Source organism: Camellia sinensis, chromosome 7, assembly GCF_055761805.1.
Source record: "Camellia sinensis isolate YWXY chromosome 7, ASM5576180v1, whole genome shotgun sequence".
Taxonomy (NCBI): domain Eukaryota; kingdom Viridiplantae; phylum Streptophyta; class Magnoliopsida; order Ericales; family Theaceae; genus Camellia; species Camellia sinensis.
In genome coordinates, this window is record NC_138967.1 from 161125946 (window position 1) to 161145215 (window position 19270).

At 39.4% G+C, this 19270-nt stretch overlaps 1 long non-coding RNA gene across 1 annotated transcript; it reads left to right on the forward strand.

Annotated features, from left to right (window-relative positions):
- Positions 1-219: 219 nt before the first annotated feature.
- LOC145795411 (uncharacterized) lies at positions 220-1204 on the forward strand. Its single transcript, XR_014336338.1, has 2 exons — positions 220-583; positions 672-1204. It is a non-coding gene; the product is annotated as an uncharacterized LOC145795411 (long non-coding RNA).
- Positions 1205-19270: the final 18066 nt, after the last annotated feature.

A 19270-nucleotide genomic window follows, 5' to 3' on the forward strand; every position in this document is an offset into this window, starting at 1 on the left:
TTTATAATAATATTAGAAATACTATTTAATATATTAAAAATATATTAATTAAATATAATATTAAATAAATTTCACTTTAAGTAATTGATTTTACATTTATGATTTATATCTTAGTTGATATGTTTATTGATATAATAATCAGTATTTCTAACATAATTAGTGTTTGATGCTTCTTGGGGCCTCTTTGTAAGTTGAGATTAAAAAAAAAAACAGAAAAAAGAAAAAAAAAAAAAAAAAAAAAAAAGAAGGTGTTCTCTCTTTTTGGATAACAAAATGAGAAAGGTGGGAGATGATAACGATTTGTCTTTATTTGGCTAGGGAAAATAAAATGTCTTAGGTTGTTTTTATCAAAATAGATATGTGCATTCTGTCTATATATATTTTTTTATACTTCAATATCCAACTAAATGGGTCGATTAATTTGGGTGATTAAATTCAGCATTCACTAGTTGAGGCCGAATTAAAGTTGCGACAAAATCTCACATAAATTGGCTGCAAAAGAGACTAGGGAGGAAGCATACTCTAGAGCCCAGATCTTGACTACCAGGCCAATCCCTTGAAATTTATGGACATTGTCTACATGGTACTACTAACAAATAAAAAATTACAATACACGTTAAGTAGGTTATTATGTATCTGTTGGCTGTATAATTTGTAAAAACCAATCGCAGAGCGACACGTGACATCTAATGGGTAGTTTGGAGAATTAATGCAAGTTTCCAATCAAAGACAGACACGTGGCAGTTCATATTGGTAGTATCGGATCTGCGTGGCATTTGAATAATCAAGAGGTGTGAGATGACATAGCCTAATGGTTACCTACAATTCAAATTCAAATTCAGAAAGAAAGCCTAACTGCAAAAGAGGCGTAGTGGGAGCTAGTTGAGCGAAGCCATGACCAGAGATCGTGGAGATGTATTTCGACGGTTAGAAGGCCACTTCGACGGTTATCACTAAAGAGTATAAATAGTAGAGAAAGCTAAAGAGAAGAGATTCAGATTCAAATCCAGAAACCATTCATTTACTTAATATTTTCTTTCCAGTTTTTTACATTTTCAGTTCTTTACATTCCCAACACTTCAATTCCTGTATTGCACTTCATTTCCTAGGAGTAGTTTCAAATATTTTGTTGCTGTGAACCTCTACGAGTCTGGGTCAAATCATTGTAAGTTTTCATTTTCTTAATGAAATTTAGATTTTGAAATTGTTCTTCACTTATTATTATTTACTAATTTCTCCTAAACAAACCACCAGTAAAAGTCCTCTTCATTGAGGCTGAAAGAACTATAACACAATCGTCTGATAATTGGTTGGCAATTAATATTCTATAAGGACTAATTGATCCTTTCTGGCATGCTTAAATTTACATTATTAACCTTCGAAAGCCAAAAAAGCTAACATATATTTTTGGCACGCCCAGTAGGACCCTAAAATGGCTAGACGTAGGAGACAATGAGAAAATGAACACCTGGAAGAAGGTATGGAGGGAGAGGTAGAAGTACCTGATCCAAAGGATAATGTGATAACACATCCTATGGAAGCACCTATTTTATTAGAACCTATGGTCGAACAGACCAGCACCTCGAAACATGCACCACATGTTCAAAATATTGGATGAGGCCATGGAATTGGACCATTCACTGTTCTGTCTACCCAGCCAATGAATTCGTGGGGAGGCTTGGTAGATGCCATCGAACAACAGTTAATGTATACAATGGAAAGATGGGCAGCATCCTTCATGGATCGAATGAATTCCCATTAACCAACTATCACAAGGCACATGGAAGAAAATTCAAATGTTCTTCAGTAAAGATTGGCTAGAGATAAACAACCTATGTAAATTGATGGACATACTAATGGTCAGACTAATAATCAAAATTATGAAAGACCATCACCTGTACCTCAGTTATGGTATGAGTCTCCTTCGAGGCCTTTGGTAAATCAAAATATCTCATTACCTAACAATGAAGCCATACAAATTGGTGGATATTGCCCAACACAAGAAAATGGCATGAGAATGTTTCCAAATCCCTCTGTTCGAATTCACACCCGGGGGGTTGGAAGGGTTTCCTATGGCTAGGAGAGAAACAACACCTGTTCCTCCTCTTGCAGCACCTTTCCTAGGTCCTTTCGCAGGATAGGCCCAGAGAGCTCAACTATACCCTCAACTGCAACCAGTACCATAGGGACAACCAGTCCTAAATATACCTCCCTATGGACCAAGAGGACCTCAAATACATGGGATTCCACCAAACCCTGTGTTTGTCCCTTCAGTAGTAGTCCAACAAGTACAAAATATGGTTCCGAGGGACCAAATTGCTGATATTGTCAGAGAAATGTGTGGACCTACGGCTTGGGGGGTCCAGACTCTTGTATATAGAAAGCCATACCCAGAATTAGGGGTGTGCATAATACCACTGAAACCGCACCGAACCACACTGCCAAGGCAAATTCGTTATTATTTGCCAATCGAACTACCGATTTTTGGTAAGAAAAATGGCAAATTCTAGTGACACTTTTATCAATCCTCTGGTTTCTATTTTTCTTCCAAACCGCACCGACCCGCACCGCTATTAAATCATGTTTTATATGATTCTAAAAATTCTTTTTTACTTAAGTTTGCTTGTTGTTCTATACCTTAGAATATAGTATTACATTATTTCTCGAGGGGAATTCAAGATGTCAGTAATCCAAAATAAAATTGGATTCCAATTCACTTTTCAATCTTTTTTTTTTTTCCTGGCCATGTTGCAAACTTGCATCAGCTCACTTTTCAATCTAAATACTTTTCAATAGTAAACATTTTCAATATATTGAAAACCTTGAATGATATTAATTTTATGTATTGTATTTGATCATTTTAGCTTCCACAAATGCTTGTAATGAACTGATGGCATAGTCGTTGATATTATCATGTTGTTGCTACACTTGCTGCATCAGAAGAAAGCTTCACAAGATGCTTAATATTACGGTATCTCTCATCCTTTTTCTACTCTTTGATTTAAGTTTTGTAATTTGAATTATATTTTTTTATAAACTGCCAATCTACCCAAACCGCCAAGGCAAATCTGCCATTATTTGCCAACCGAACTGCCGGCTTTTGATAAGAAAAATGGCAAATTCTAGTGACACTTTTATCAATCCGCCACCCACCATACGGTTTCTATTTTTCTCTTAAACCGCACCGACTCGCACCGCGCACACCCCTACCCAGAATGGGTGGATTGGGTGCATGAATACCCAAGGGGTTCAGAATACTAGACTTTGCTCTCTTTCATGGAAATGGAAACCAATCAACAGTAGAGCACATTGCCAGGTTCGTAGCCCAATGTGGTGATTTTACCAATAATGATTATATGAAGTTGAGACTCTTTCCAGATTCTTTAACTAGGGCAGCCTTTGTATGGTATATTAACCTTACACCTGGCTCTATCCAAACTTGGCAACAAATGGAGGAGGCATTTCATGCCCAATTCTTCTAAACAGAGCCAGAAGTTTTCATGGTAGATTTGGCAAGGTTGAGCCAAAGGCCTAATGAGAAGGCTGCTTAATTTATTGCCAGATTCAAAATAGCACGAAACAAGTGTAAGGTCATTATACCAGAGCCTAAATTTGCGAGATTGGCTCAAAATGGTTTAGAGTTTAGGCTTTGAAAGAAGTTCAATTCAACTGAGTTTCGAAACTTAATGGAATTAACCTATAAGGTGTCTAGATATGAATCTGTACTTGAGGAAGAACAAGATCGAAGTAATGCACCATATAAGACCTATTATAGGGACCCTAATTATGAAATTGATGCAGTAGAAATCGTAGGAAAAGAGTCTGTGACCTGTGAGACGTCAATAGACCAACAGTTTAAAAAGAAAGACCTTCGTAGGAAGTATTCTTTTGATTTAACAAAAGTAGATGACATTTTTGATCATTTGCTTGCAGCAAATTTCCTAAAGTTACCAAATGGAGTTAAAATCCCTACCCCAGAAGAACTTAAAGGGAAAATGTACTGTAAATGACACAATTCTTGGTCTCATTCAATTAAAAACTGTATTGTTTTTTGGGACAGGATCCAAGAACAGATTCGAAAGGGGATGTTAAAGTTTCCAGCCAAAGCAGAGAAAGTTATGGGGATTGACACCAACCCGTTTCCAGAGATTAGGAAGGCCACAGCCAATGTTGGCATGTTAGATTTTCAAAACCTATCATTGAAAGAATTAGAGGAGGTTAATGTGCAGATGCATGTTGCCAGCTAGACTACTTTCAAGAAGGATACCAGAAGTTCACCACCAAATGGACAGAGCTTTGCAAACCAAAAGGATGACTCTAGTGAGGAAGCACTGGATGATAACTCTCTTGAGGCAGCTGTCATGCAAAGGATGTGTCCTAGATGTAGGTTAAGTTACAAATGGCTGAAAGGGCTCCCAATTGATAGGAAGCAGTATTACAAAGATGTACAGAGACGCCCTAAGCCAACCAATACCTACAACAAGAGGCTATACCCAACTGATCCCAGACAGTAGCCATTCTTGGCTGGACCACTAGCCACTAGAATGCAATCCAAGGGTAAGAGACCTCTTCATGAGTTCAGACCACCCAATTACTACAGGATGGAAGGCAATTATCTTGAGAGAAGGCCTGAATTGGGCTCAAGTCAGGGAGTTAGAGCCAGTAATTGGCCTCCAAAGTCAACTTCGAACAAGATGCAAGGCAATTACCTGGAAAGAAGGCCTGAATTAGGCTCAAGACAGGGTGCTAGATCCAGTGATTGGCCTCAACAGTTAGCTTTGAAGGTGGTTTCAAAGACTGGGAAAGCAAGTTCAACAACTGAACTAGTGAGTTCATGGGTACCTGGGGCGCCAGACTAGTTTGTCATGCAGAACAGGTCTAAGGAAATAGCTGCACAGAGAAATGTCTTTGGAGACAAGGGCAGAATGATTAAACATCTCTTGGTGGCTTCAAATAATTGGGTATTACTCAAGCACCCAAAAACAAAGGAACCAGATATGGTTCCAATAATCTTTAGGCCTCAAAGGAGGAAGATCCAGCGAAAGTACACCCAATACCAAAAGGATCTGAAGGAAAGTGGAGAGAGTTCATCATTGGTCTAGTCAAAAGGCCAGACAGAGTAAAAAGAAAGTCCAAAATTGGCTCCTCAGAACAAAAAAAGGTTTGAGGAGGGGAAGCTGAGAGTTGATGGAAGAAAGTAAAGTAATAAGCAAAAGTGAAAGGGTAAAGTGAAACTCTGGCATATTTTACTCCATAAGAAGTAGGGTCTGATACCAAAAATCTCAAGCACCTAGAGTGTAAAACAGTGAAATAAGTAAAGAGCCAAAGTTTCAATATCCAGAGTGGCCTCCCTTGGTTAGCATCCAAAGGTTTTTCACAAAATTGAGAGGAGACTCTATACACATGGTCTAAAACGTATGAAGCTAAGGCTGTTTTCTTCCCCAAAACAAGTGCCTTAGAAAGGGGAGCAAACTCAGGCATAATCTTCTGAGAAGACGTACAGAACAAAAATTTGCAAAGCCAATATAGAAGAAAAAAAGAAAAACTCTCTGTCTGACACAGAGCCCTCCTTTGGGTTTTCAGAATCTGAAAAATCACTAAAGGAGGAATTCAAAGGAGGGATGGAAAAAGGCATATTAAGGTTAGGATAATCAGGACCAAAATGGGTGCCATAGGCGATAACCCTAAGAAATGGCATATATCAAGAATGGTAGGGGCTATCATGCCACATCGAAATTGGAAAAAATTGAAAGATGTATTCCAAAAATAAAGTGCAACAGGTATGAGGAAATGGTCTTTAGGGATAAAAAACATGGTCAGTCGATGGACATTGTAGACACCCCATTTTTTACTGCCCTTAAGAATTGGGCGCTACTGATAGTTTACTTGGTGATGAAAGATGTGCAGGGCAAATGTTCGATTTCTTTAGCAAGGAGAGAGACAAATCCCAACCTCATACCCCTTTTGGACCAAAACTATTTTGACCTTAAAACCCTCTCTTTCAAAATATTTTTGAAAAAACTTCCTACGATGTTCTGAGGCTCGCATTTTGTTAAATGTTGCTCTTTTCAGTAAACCGAGCAAGGACAAAGTGGAAACGAATGAAAGAGAGGTGAAATCTTTGAAAAATCTTTCAAAAAACCTTGTCTAGGGGTTTGGAGTTGAAAAAAAGAGGAGAGGAGGGAAGAAACCCAGTTGGGGAAGAAGATGGGCGTGAACCGTTGAGTGAAAGTCGAGCAACCCTCGCTAAATCGGGCCTATCCATTTGTACACTTTGATTTCTGTTATGAGACCACCACCATTGGAAAGAGGACTTCCGGGGCTTCATTTGGCACTCAAGAATCTCCTAAAGCCGAGGTCAGATGAGGGAGATATGGCTGGTTGAAGTTAGGCATCAATCTGGTTGGACTAAAACTGAGTAGTCTTCCCTAAAAGAGGGATATCTCTTAGCACACATGGAATTTTGATGTGAGGCTGCCACCATTGGAAATCTTACTTATGGGGCTTCAATTTGGATACAAGAATGACCTGAAAAGAAGTCCAGATGAAGGAGTTATTCCCATTTGAAGTTTGACCTGCAGAGTAGATTTTTGCTGCCGGCCAGAAAAGTAGCCAGCCAACCAGTTGAGGTAGCCGGCCGGCCACTTAAAGTAGCCTACCGGCCACTTATGTCCAAAACTCATATTTTTTGAGATATTTTGTCCTCCAGCTGTTTCCAAGTTGTGCCACCTGTCCTAGCTCAAATATTTTAACCAAATGCTTTATTTTTGCTATATATTGAAACCATATCTCATATATTGAGCTTGGGACTCTGTTTGAGCTCCAAAAGGTGGTTTTAACTCAGAATTGGGGATGTTCTTGCTGCTGTGCTTCAAAGGTAACCTCTTATCCCTTTTAAGCTCTTTCTTGCACACTAGTTTTGCCACCTTTGCAAACTGCTTTTGGCTTAGTTGTGAACTGAAAGAAACTCTATTTTTCAGTCCTAAAATTTGTGGTTTAAGCCCCTTTTGAGTTTAGGGGTGGTATCTTTCAAAGCTTTCTAAAACAACTTTTTTTTGGCCCTTTAACCACTGAATTCCAGAGGAATTTCAGTGGTGGAAAAGTGGTTTTGAGGTCCAAAATAGGAGGGGGTGGCTTCCCCTCCTTGCCTCTCCATGCTATACCTAGTTAGCCTTGCAAAATAACATGCTTTTGTGACTTGTCTTAGCTTAGTTTTAGCATGTTTTGGGCTTTATTTTAGCATGTTTAAACTCTGTTTTTGGCTGGTTTGGCCATTCATTGTTTGCATCTTGCACTTGTAGTGTAAACTAGCTCACTAGCCTAGTGTATTTGATGCTTTAGCCTATCATTCTAGCATGTTTTAGCTTAGCTCTAGCATATTTTGGCTACTGATATAGCATGCTTAAGCTCTGTTTGAAGTGGTTTTGGTCATATGGGGCTCGCCTTGCATGGTTGTAGTGTAAAGGGGCCGTGACTAGCTTTGAGTTCGAAGGCCTTTAGCATGTTGTGTATATGATGTTCGCATGATATGGCATCATTTTATATGTAAACTCAGACCATATTCCTATGTCACACTCTCACATATGTCAATTCTTCATTGCTTTTGAGGGTTGTGAATTATGCCTTGTTTGTGGGCTAACATGTGTGCACGTTTCCCTAGCCTTTTGAGCTCCTTTCTCAACATGTTTAGGCCTTTGTTTTGGTCTGTTGTGACTCTGTTTTGAGTTAGTTTGGCCCTTCGAGGCTTATGTTGTAGGGTTGTGGTACAACCCCTTTCATTGGTTGAATGAGTTAAGCCTTCGAGCATGCTATACATGTGATGTTTGCATGATGTAGCGTTATTTAGCATGTAATTTCAAAGCATTTATCTTGGCCATACACCCACATATGTCACTCTTTCAATGCGTTGGAGAGTTGGGCTTTGTGCCTTGCTTGCGAGCCATTATTTGAGCATGCTTTTCCTTGCCTCTTGTGCTTAAATTTTCTTACATTTTGGCCACTGTTTTGGCATGTTTGTGGTCTGTTTAGGGCTAGTTTAGTCCTTTGAGCATTGTATTGCATGCCTCTAGTGTTGTGTCCTACACTAGTTTCAACGCTTAAGTCTCCTAACATGTTGTGCATGCGTTGCTTGCATGGTTTAATATCTTTAGCATCTTATTTCAGCATTGAAATGTATGTCATATCACTTTCTTCACTTGTTACTTCACTTAGAAAGTGGCTTTGAACCCTTTGTTCGTTTAAGTGTGAAATTGAGGCATGCATGCTTAATGATTTAATTCCCCTAGAAATTCATTACCAATGGCATGAAGCCCCTTTCACGCTCAAAATACTCATGGTTTAAGCTTTTTTTCGATTAGAGGACTAACGCATTGGATTTAATCGGTTAAAGGACTAATCGGTAATCTAAAATGAGTAAACAAAATGAATCAAGTAAAACTTGTGCAAGATAAGCATTCTTGTTGCATTGCATGTGTTTGGATCGGGCGTTAATCCAAACACAAGAAATGTGACACGTTTCATACTCATAGTGATGAAACATGTTATGTTTCTTGGTCGCCGATACCTTTGATCATGCATGATAGGGTGGAGGCTCTTCAAGTCTTGCTTGTGCATTCACTAACATTGTGCAAGCTTGGCTCTTTGGCCATCATGCATAGAGATGCGTGGTTGGTGGCTTGAGAGTCGAGTACTACACTCCTTTAAGCTTGAGAAATGATAAGGAGGGTAGTTGCACACACATTTTCTCGCAAATACATTGTTGTGCCTCTGTTGTTCTCTGTTGCAGCAAAGACAGAAGTTTGGAAGGAAAAGTAGCCGGTCGGCCACTTGCGCTAGCCAACCGACCATTTGCACTGGCCGGCCGGCCAGTTGTGGTAGCCTACCGACCAGTTGAGGTGGCCGGGCGGCCACTTGCAGCAAAATTGTCCAGAATCTTCCTGTATTGGGGCAGATGCAACCTAGAAGTTTGTTTGATGTTTCTGAGATCGAGGCGAGTGCAAGTAGAGGCAACAGAGATCATGGCAATGGATTTCCGTACGGAGCGAACCGAACATGCATCCATCCCTCATCCTCGAAGCCATTTTATTGCTTTACTTAGCTAGTTAATTTGCCGATTTTGTAATTAGTTTGTTAATGTGTTTAGCTAATTTAATTCATCTTTGTAATATTTTAATTAGCTTAGATTAGCTAGTTATTCAATTGTGTTGTAATTAATTAGCTAGAATAGTTAGTTAATCAGCTGGTTTCTAATATGTAGCTTAGTTTAGCGTAGCTAGCTTGGCTTATTTATTCGGACCCTCCTTCGCGAGAGCGTATTGTTGTAATAAGTGTGCGTGAGTGTGTGTATGTCTTCCAACTCCACATCTTTCTCCCTTTTATTTAACTACTTTCGATGGTTAGATTAGGGCATATTTTGATTAGCATACTTATGCTTGCATGCGTGCATCCTTCATTTTGCCTTGCATGCACCGGGCTCGGCGCATCATTCAAACTGCATTGTATTTCAATACACTTCTTTGCATACGTGTTTATCACATGTTATTCAAGTTGAATCATATGTCATGATTAGATAGCCGAGCCTATTAGTTGCATTTTGCATGTATTGCATTAGGCATCTTGTACATAGTTAGGATCATGCATGATTTCCAACTAGCTTTTGTTTTGGCTTGGAGTACTCGGTGAGTCTTTACGCTTTAGCATATTGCATGAGTGTGCTTGCATAATGCCATGATAGCATGCTTTTCATGAGGCTATGTGCTTAAGTGCTTTACTGCATAAATGCCTGTGGGTGGAGGCTTGATAGCCTGAATTGGAATAACTCGATGATTGTGAGTTTTAAGCCCACTTTGCGGAGTGGCAAAATCATGTTTTTCTAAGCCCACTTTGAGGGTGGCAAATCCGCGCTAGCCTACTTGAGGGTAGCACTTTCAAACCTTTTTCGAAAAACAAACATGAGTTGTTTTGTTCCAATTCGCGTGATTGAGTCTATACTTGTATGCTGTGCACATCACATAGTAAGTTAGCTAATAATCGAAATAAGAACACATGTGTTTGCAAAAACAACATATCATGTTAGTAGAGGCCGATCTTTGATCGGGCGAGTGGGGGTGCTCATTTCATGACCTTCCCCTCTCGTACCCAGGTTCCCGAGCCGAGGCAACTTTGGTGATGACGGACACGTGGCCTTTGGCACGAGTCAGGGTTTCCCAAATCCCCAAAACAAAATATTTAGGTGGTGACTCTGTAATCTGGCAAAGCAGTCCATGTTTGGCGCTTTTTGATTCAAAATTGATTTTTCAAAACCAATTGCCAGATGTGGACTCTTTGGTGATTTATCAGTTTCACATTGCACTTTGTGAGAGTAGATTCAGAACCGTGACAGGAGTCCGAATTGTGCGACCAATTCGATAGCCGCCGAAAGGGGGCGCAAAGAAAGTCGAGTCCACAGGCATCAAGGAGACAGAGTTCCTGAAGGTCCAGCGACCTAGCAGGGACAACTCAATCATATCATTCTTCCCATTTAGGTCTCATTGTGTGCTAGTAGCGGTGGGGTCGATTTAACCTCCAACTTTCCCAGTCAAGGCCACCTTCGTAGAGTAGGCAGTGGTCCTCAGACGAGGTATAAGGCAGGGAGCTGAACAAGGGCCTCCCTGAAAATAGGTCCAAGCACATACTCTCCTTGAGCATGGTGACCAGGATTGAGGATGCGTCCATCAACAGCACACCGTTCACCAGCTTTATATTTCTCACATTCTTCATTGATGAGTCTCCTTAAAGTCACAGAAGGGCTTACACGCTCGACAACTGGCACTTTTAGAGATGAAGAAGCCATTATTGAGTAGTTGAAAGAGGAAAGTAGATGAGGAGTGGAAAGTTACAGAAAAGAGCAGTAGGGGTGAGAAGGGAAATTTTGGGCAAGTGAATAGGCAAAGCGCGAAAGAAAAGGGTTTTTAACCTTTTTGTCCAAAAGATTACCAATTCAACCCAACGGGTCAGTTTGACCTAAAATAAACCATTTGATGGTTTTTGACTTATGTGGAATTAAAACGCTAATTTCAGAACATAAAGGGTTTTAAAACCATATCATAGGGAGTCTCTTTCAGGAGTAAATTTTGAGAGGGAAGAATATTTTTAAATACTCAGCTTGGCTTCGAAAACCTGTAGTTGGCTTCGAAGCCAGTTTTCTCCTAAGATCTTTGAAGCTTATGCCTCAAAAAAGGAAAATAGTTAAGGCTTGTTCTTTTCGAAGGTTCTATAAGCATACTCCTAGATCATCTTTATAGGGTAATGTCCTTCGAAAGAATCTTTAGAATGCCTGTCTTGTTTAAAGTTGTGGATTCTGAAAGTAAGCACTACAAAACCAGTACTTGGCCAAGCAGTGAAGGAACCCAAAAGGACTCACTCTTTGAGAATAAACAGTGTAACTCCTAAGGGAAAATTCCATACTTCGAAGCACATAGATTGTATTTCAAAGCAAAAATGGTTAATTCGAAGCTATTGGTTATACAGATTATGTTAATCATGTAATTGGAATGTAAAACTTAGGACAAAGATTGCCTTTTTTAAGAGCAAATTCCACACTTTGAAAATACTTAAGTTAGGCTTTCGAGCAAAATTAGTTGATTCGAAGTTTTTGTGAGCACAATGAGGAGTAAAGTCACATCAACCATACAATCAAGCATACAATTGGAACATAAAACCAGATCATGCCAAGTAGGGGAAGAAAACCCTTAGTTTTATTGATATATACGTAATTACATTAGAAAAGCCTACTTGGCTATGAATTCGATTTCATAATAATAGGGAATAGAAAAAGTAACATGCTCATTAAATTTAACCCAACAGTGTTCAATGAACTTATGTTATTTCTTTATTCTATTTTCTATCCTATCAAAGCTAGGTTGTTGCAACTAGTATGCTCTTATTTGGTGGAAAAACTGTTCAGCTTTCACCTCGAACTCTGTCTCCTTCAGGCCTTGCTCCATTTGATCCATATTTAAATCACCCCAGTACGCTGAATCCTTATTCTTGAAGTTATCATATTTTTCAATAAGGTTCTCTGCTTCGTACTGAGTTGAATTCGATTGGCTGTGATTTCTTCCAAAGAGTCACTGGTAGCCAAAGAAATTTTGTACCAATGAAGAAGGAGTGGAAGTTGATCCAAAAAAGCTTGAAGCTCTATCTGGGCAATAGGGTTGAGAACATGACCCCGAGTCATAACAGCACAAGCTCATTGGAAGTTCTTGAGAGGAATCTCATCTCTAAGAACATTGAAAGACAAGTGAGAAAAGGCAGCAAGCAGAAGCTGAGCTTTGTATTTCTCAAATGCAGTTGGAAGAGCTAAAGGTTGGTAGGAAGGAAAAAACTGATTCTTGAAAAGAGTAAGTTTCAATTCCTCCATCCAATGAGGATTGTGAGGGAAAGAAGGCGCAGAGGGATCCATCCCGAAAGAAGAGGGCAACTGGGGGTCATTCACGCATTCAAGCCAGTCAGAAGAGCAAAGCTTTGCCCTCTTAGCCAAGAATGACGGATTATATCCCTGTGCTTTTTCTGGATGAGGAGTTTTTTGCACTATCTTTGCTGGCATGGAAGACGTGTACCACACCACAAGCAAGTTGTCCTCCAGACTGTGTCGGTGATCAATGGGTACATAGGGATAAACCACTGAGTTCCGAGCAGAAGGAGGAAGAGAAAAGGGATCATCGAATTCAACAAATCGATGATGAATCCGCTCCCTTAATTGGGGTTCTTCAGGTTTTGACCAACTCTCCCAACCAGTGGACTTGGAGGAAGAAGAAGTGGCTTTGTCCCATGTGAAGGGTGGTGGGGCAGAAGAGGAGCTTCTAATATCCATTCCTGCAAATGCTTGGTCCAAAGATTTGTAGTTGGCAGATTCCTGGTCTAAAGGTTGGTAATTTGCAAAAGTTTCCATGACTTGTATAAATGGAGGCGGATAAGTGTGGCCAATAAATGCGTTAAGGTTCTTTCAAGGCCTGCAATCATCTTCCAAAGACTCCTCGTATGCTTAATCAATGTAAGAGAAGGTGTGATTGGCCATTTGGGATGTACCAGTCTTTTCATCTACTCAAAGAATGGAAGTGCAAAGCACAAGGATTTAATGAAGTTCACTGCCTCATTGTCCAAAAAGCAGTTATACTTCTAGAATATACAGAGTCCATGCACGTCCTAGAACATGGATAGATTGCACTAGTCCACTAATATCACCAAGTATTGGGTATGTTAGTGCCGGGGGTAATGTTGGCTGTATAATTTGTAAAAACCAATCGTAGAGTGACACGTGGCACCTAAAGGGTAATTTGGGAAATTAATGCAAGTCTCCAAACAAAGACAGACACGTGACAGTTCTTATTGGTAGTATCGGATTTGCGTGGCATCTGAATAGTCAAGAGGCACGAGATGACATAGCCTAACAGTTACCTACAATTCAAATTCAAATTCAGAAAAAAGCCTAACTGCAAAAGAGGCATAGTGGGAGCTAGTTGAGCGAAGCCATGACCAAAGATCGTGGAGATGTATTTCGACGGTTAGAAGGCCACTTCGACGGTTATCACTAAAGAGTATAAATAGCAGGGAAGGCTAAAGTGAAGAGATCCAGACTCAGATCCAGAAACCAGTCATTTACTTAATATTTTCTTTCTAGTTTTTTACATTTCTAATTCTTTACATTCCCAGCACTTCAATTTCTGTAATTTGGGAAATTAATGTAAGTCTCCAAACAAAGACAGACACGTGACAGTTCTTATTGGTAGTATCGGATTTGTGTGGCATCTGAATAGTCAAGAGGCACGAGATGACATAGCCTAACGGTTACCTACAATTCAAATTCAAATTCAGAAAAAAGCCTAACTACAAAAAAGGCATAGTGGGAGCTAGTTGAGCGAAGCCATGACCAAAGATTGTGGAGATGTATTTCGACGGTTAGAAGGCCACTTTGATGGTTATCACTAAAGAGTATAAATAGTAGAGAAGGCTAAAGAGAAGAGACTCAGACTCAGATCCAGAAACCAGTCATTTACTTAATATTTTCTTTCGAGTTTTTTACATTTCTAATTCTTTACATTCCTAGCACTTCAATTCCTATACTACACTTTATTTCCTAGGAGTAGTTTCAAATAGTTTGTTGCTGTGAACCTCTACGAGGCTGGGTCAATCATTGTAAGTTTTCATTTGCTTCATGAAATTCAGATTCTAAAATTGTTCTTCACTTATTATTATTATCTAATTTCTCCTAAACAAGCCACCAGTAAAAATCCTCTTCATTGAGGCTGAAAGAGCTATAACACAATCGTCTGATAATTTGTTGGCAATTAATATTCTGTAAGGACTAATTGATCCTTGCTAGCACACTTAAATTTACATTATTAATCTTCGAAAGCCAAAAAAGCCAACAGTATCTTTTTATTACTTAACAAAGTTGAGTCAGTATCTCATACTCGTAAATGTTTTCATCATATTATTAACTTGAAACACCACATAGACAATGTTACATTTTACTACACCAATACTAAATAATTACCTTATGCAAGATAACCTTGGCTAAAGTCATTTATTTTTATTTCTTTAATATATAGAAGGGAAATTTTGATATTATAAAAGGTTAGTTGTATGTTAGTTTCTTGAGAGAAAGTACATATATTTTGATATATTTTTTTAATCACCAAAAATGCCTATCTAAAATAAAAATAAAAGACTCTGTAGCTTCTCCTTCCTCTTTTTCCTTGCATTTCTTCAATCTCGCATTCCACTTTGCCTACACAAATTGCAGAGAAAATCCCCAAGAACAAAGAAAAGGGGATCATAGAGAATCTCCAACAATATGGGTTATTTTAATTATGCCAATGTTATAGTTTTAAAATGTTATCTTGTCAAAATATTATATTTTGAGAGACTTGCTCCAGTCGTGTACATAATATATATTACTTTTGAAGACCATTCAATGTCTACCATATGATGCAATTGCTTGTACTTTGTTATATGCATTCACTGTATATATCTCTAAAGTAAATTTTAAATAAAAATTTTAATCCAATAATTAATATTTTAAAAAATGACCTAAATAATTTGGTGAACCCTCTATTCACTCAACAAAAATGTAAATTCATAGTAATAAACATATTAAGTTACCTAATTCACCATATTGAACCACAGATTGACGGATTAGGTAGAAAAATTGGTTAAATGCACGAATAGAAATAATTTTGATTCAAACTAATGTCGGTAGTGATGTAAAGATACAACTCGTCTCCTTCTCCTATAGGGGAGAGTAGGGCAAGAGTTGGTTGACGCTGGGTTAGGGCTTGCAGGGGAGAGGAAAGAGAGATGAGATAAGAGAAAAAGGGAAGGTAGTTTGATAATTTGAAAGAAAAAAAAAAATTTCTTACCATTTGTATTATTTCACATATTTTCATGTCTATTGTAGTTATTTTTAATTCCTTTTTTTTTCTTGGTAATTTCTTTGGTCAATTCATTCATTGTATCTATTTGAATTCTAAAAAACAAAGAAGAAGAAATTATCTCTAAAACAAAAAATAGTATATTAATCTTAAGATAAATACTAAATTTAATTGATAAAAGAGTATCAAATTTCCATAGAAAATATTGAATTTTGCTATCAACATTTTATATGAATTTATAATTTGGTTAAGTACATAAGTCCACACATATTAGGTAACTATCACTTAAAATTGAGGGTAAATTACAAATATATCCCTTGAGGTTGTCTTAAAATATATATTGTCCATTGTGGTTTTGAAAATCACAAAAATTCCATTGTCAAAAATTTTTATTTAATAAAATTAATAGAAAAAAATGAAATTCCTAACTATTCTCTTATGCAGTATAATAAAATTATTGAAATTATTAATTAAAATATATTTCTAATATCATTAAAAACTATTAATTGACTTAATGATTTATTAATAAAATGGATCATTTGTTATGCGATTAGAAATTGCAGGGGTAGAATGTAATTTTCAAAACTATAGAGAGCGATTCATATTTTAAGTAAATCCCAGAAAATTATTTATAATTTACCTTAAAATTTAAAATTAACTTAGAAAGAATTTGAGTCTAAAGTTGATAGGCTTTTTTTACCAGCCGGTCCCAATAATTGAATCTATTACTCATTAGGTCCTAAGTTTCTATCTCATATACCTGGCAGTCCTGTAAAAAAAAATTTCTCCAGTTTTGCCCATATTTTGTTTTGCCCCAGGTTCGTTGTTCTCTCTCTCTTTCTCTCTCTCTCTCTTCCTCTAACTATTTTTCTAGTCAATATAGTCATCTTCAATGCCACTTACTTTAACCATTATCGTGCTTCGCCTTCTTCAACGCCGCTCGCCTCAAGCACTGACGTCATTGTTCACCTTCCCTATTGTCGCCATCTCTGATCTTACACTAACCTCTTTTCTCGTTACCATCACTGTTGCTCCTCTTCTATTATTCTCTTCTATCATTGTTGTGCTCTTCTCAAACCATTCCACTTTCAGGCAATTTTGAAACACATTCCAAAGAAATCTCAAGCAATTTTGCAACAAATCTTAGCCAAAATCTCAAGCGACTACATTCAATCAGTTAGTGATAAATTTATCACTATTGAAACTAACAAATCCAGCAACTGCACTGAACACAATGATAAATATAACATGAACAAAAATCAGTGATAAATTTATCATAGTATTTGATACCGATGGGCCCGCAAGAGGGTCCGGCCCATGACTCAGGACCTAACCCACGGATTAGATATTAAAGCCCAATAACCTTGACAAACTAATGATGGACTAGGACCAATAGCATCCAAACACTTATCGGGTTGGGAATCAGCCATGTAGGTAGACAAAGATCCTGCAAAGTTATTGCACCTACACATCAGCCATTAATGAGAATCTCGTAGCATTAAATGCGATAACCCTTTTACATCAGAGGATACAGACTTACCATGAATGATGCGAGCTAGAATATAGACTTTTGGTCAACAAGACAGTCTGGAATGGGCAAGGAAATGATGAGTAAAGGATATAAGGAAGCTTCCAAGATGCATTAAAGGTTAAGTTCTTCATCCCCCTCTTCTCTCTCTACACAATCAATCTACTCTATCCTAACTCGATCATCGGAGTGTCCGTCGAGGGATTACCTCCCCCCTCGGACCTTTTTGCAGGCACGCTCCGTGGACTTCAAGGCCAGCAGACCCGTTAGAAGTGTGGATCAGCCCGATCTATCCTCGGTTGGAATTGTTGCATTATCAGTTGGCGCCGTCTGTGGGAAACTTTAACTTCGGTCGACAGTTGTGTTCATTGTCACCGGAGGGAACCCCGTCGTCACCTATCTATTACATCAGGGTGGATGGTAACGACCAGGTCCATGGCTTCCCAACACAATGCTGGTAACCCTGAAGCTGAGTCCTCTAACCTGAATAACCCACCTCCGTATTTCGCAAAACTTACCAACAACATCAACCGTCTGACCAAACAAAACCAAGCCCTGATCAACGCTTTACTCCAGCACGATTTACTTATCCCTCCTCCACTACCACAAATAGTTTCCCCGCACCTCGAACAAGCTCACAATCACCACCAACTTCCACTATAGGTGCCCCATGGAATATTTCCGCCTTTCGCCCCACACCCTCAATTGTCGAATCTCGATGGTCCGCACCCTCCTCCTTCCAGCTCGCAGTTTCGGCAAGAGATGCCATCGCCTTTCAATAGCCACCTCCCACCGCACCATGCTGCCGCTCATGAGGACGAGGCTAGCAGTGTTCAACCCCAGATTCCTACTTGCGGGGATAACACTCATGTCTGGGACAAGGAGCTGAGGGCCATGAAGCTGCAGCTGCAAGGGGCCATGCAAAACATGCAGCACAAAACTTCCTCTACCGTCAACTCTCCTTTTACCGCTTTCATCAGAAATAAAGCTCTCCCTCCCAAGTTCAAAATGCCATCGATCAACACCTTAAATGGTACCACCGATCCAATCGACCACGTGGAAGCATATCAAACACTCATGATTCTCCATGTCCTTCCCGATGAAATCATGTGTCATGTCTTCCCTGTCATATTGAAGGGTTCGGCGCACCTGTGGTTCAGCCAGCTTCCCCCAAACTCTGTCACCTTCTTTCGCTAGCTCAATGAATCCTTCTTGAGCCATTTCATTGGTGCTCAATGACAGTAACATGCAACGACCCAACTGTTAAACATCCGATAGACGGAAGGGGAGTCACTGCGTAACTTTGTCACCCGTTTCAATACCGAGGCCTTACAAGTGAAGGAAAATGATGACAAGGTCATTCTCACAACCTTCATGGTCAGCTTGCGTCCATCAAATTTCTTTTTCTCCTTTTCCAAAAACCTCCCATTTGGTATGGCCGCCCTTCTCGCCAAAACCCAAAAATATATGAATGCCAAGGACTCTCTGGCAGCCTGCTAAAATTTCGCATCCAAAAATCCACCTCCCAAGGAAAAAAAGAAAAGAACCTGAGCATAGGTCCTCACAATAGACACATTGACCCCCTCAGTATACAGACCGACCGGCACTTATCGGCCCACCATTTCAAGTTGTAGTCTCGTTGCCGTTTTCATCAAGACCACGGCCATAACATTGAGGAATGTATCAACCTTAAAGACCAGGTCGAGGATTTGATCCACCAGGGGCATCTTAGCCGATTCACGGTAGCTTGTCCCCAACAAAGGCTGAGGATTGATCCCTCGGAGCACAACCGCCGACACAGTCCTCCCTGACAACTTGCACAACCTAAGCAGAACGATGATTGGGTCCCACCACAACCCCGAGCATAAGGCGACCCCGCCCCTCCAGTCGTCGAGATCAAAGTTATCGCTAGCGGGCTCGCATGAGGCTGGCCATCTTGGTCGGCACAACGAGATGAGTTCAGAAAAATTAGACAAGGCTCTGATAAGGAAGTAACGACACTGGATTGCCCCTACAAACAGCTCAAGCATTGGTCTGAACTAATCACCTTTACGGAGGCAGACTGCACAAGTATTCGCTACCCGTATGACAACCCCCTGGTCATTTCCACTCTCTTATCAAATTACAAAGTCAGACGAGTACTTGTCGACAGTGGCAGCTCTTCGGACATCATCTTTCTCAACGCCTACCACAAACTCAAGGTCGGCGAAGAAAAGTTGTCGCCTCTCCAAACCCCACTAGTTGGCTTCACCGGAGATCAGGTGACCTGCATAGGCTCCATCGACTTTCTCATCACTATCAGAGAATATCCACGACAGTCCACCAAACT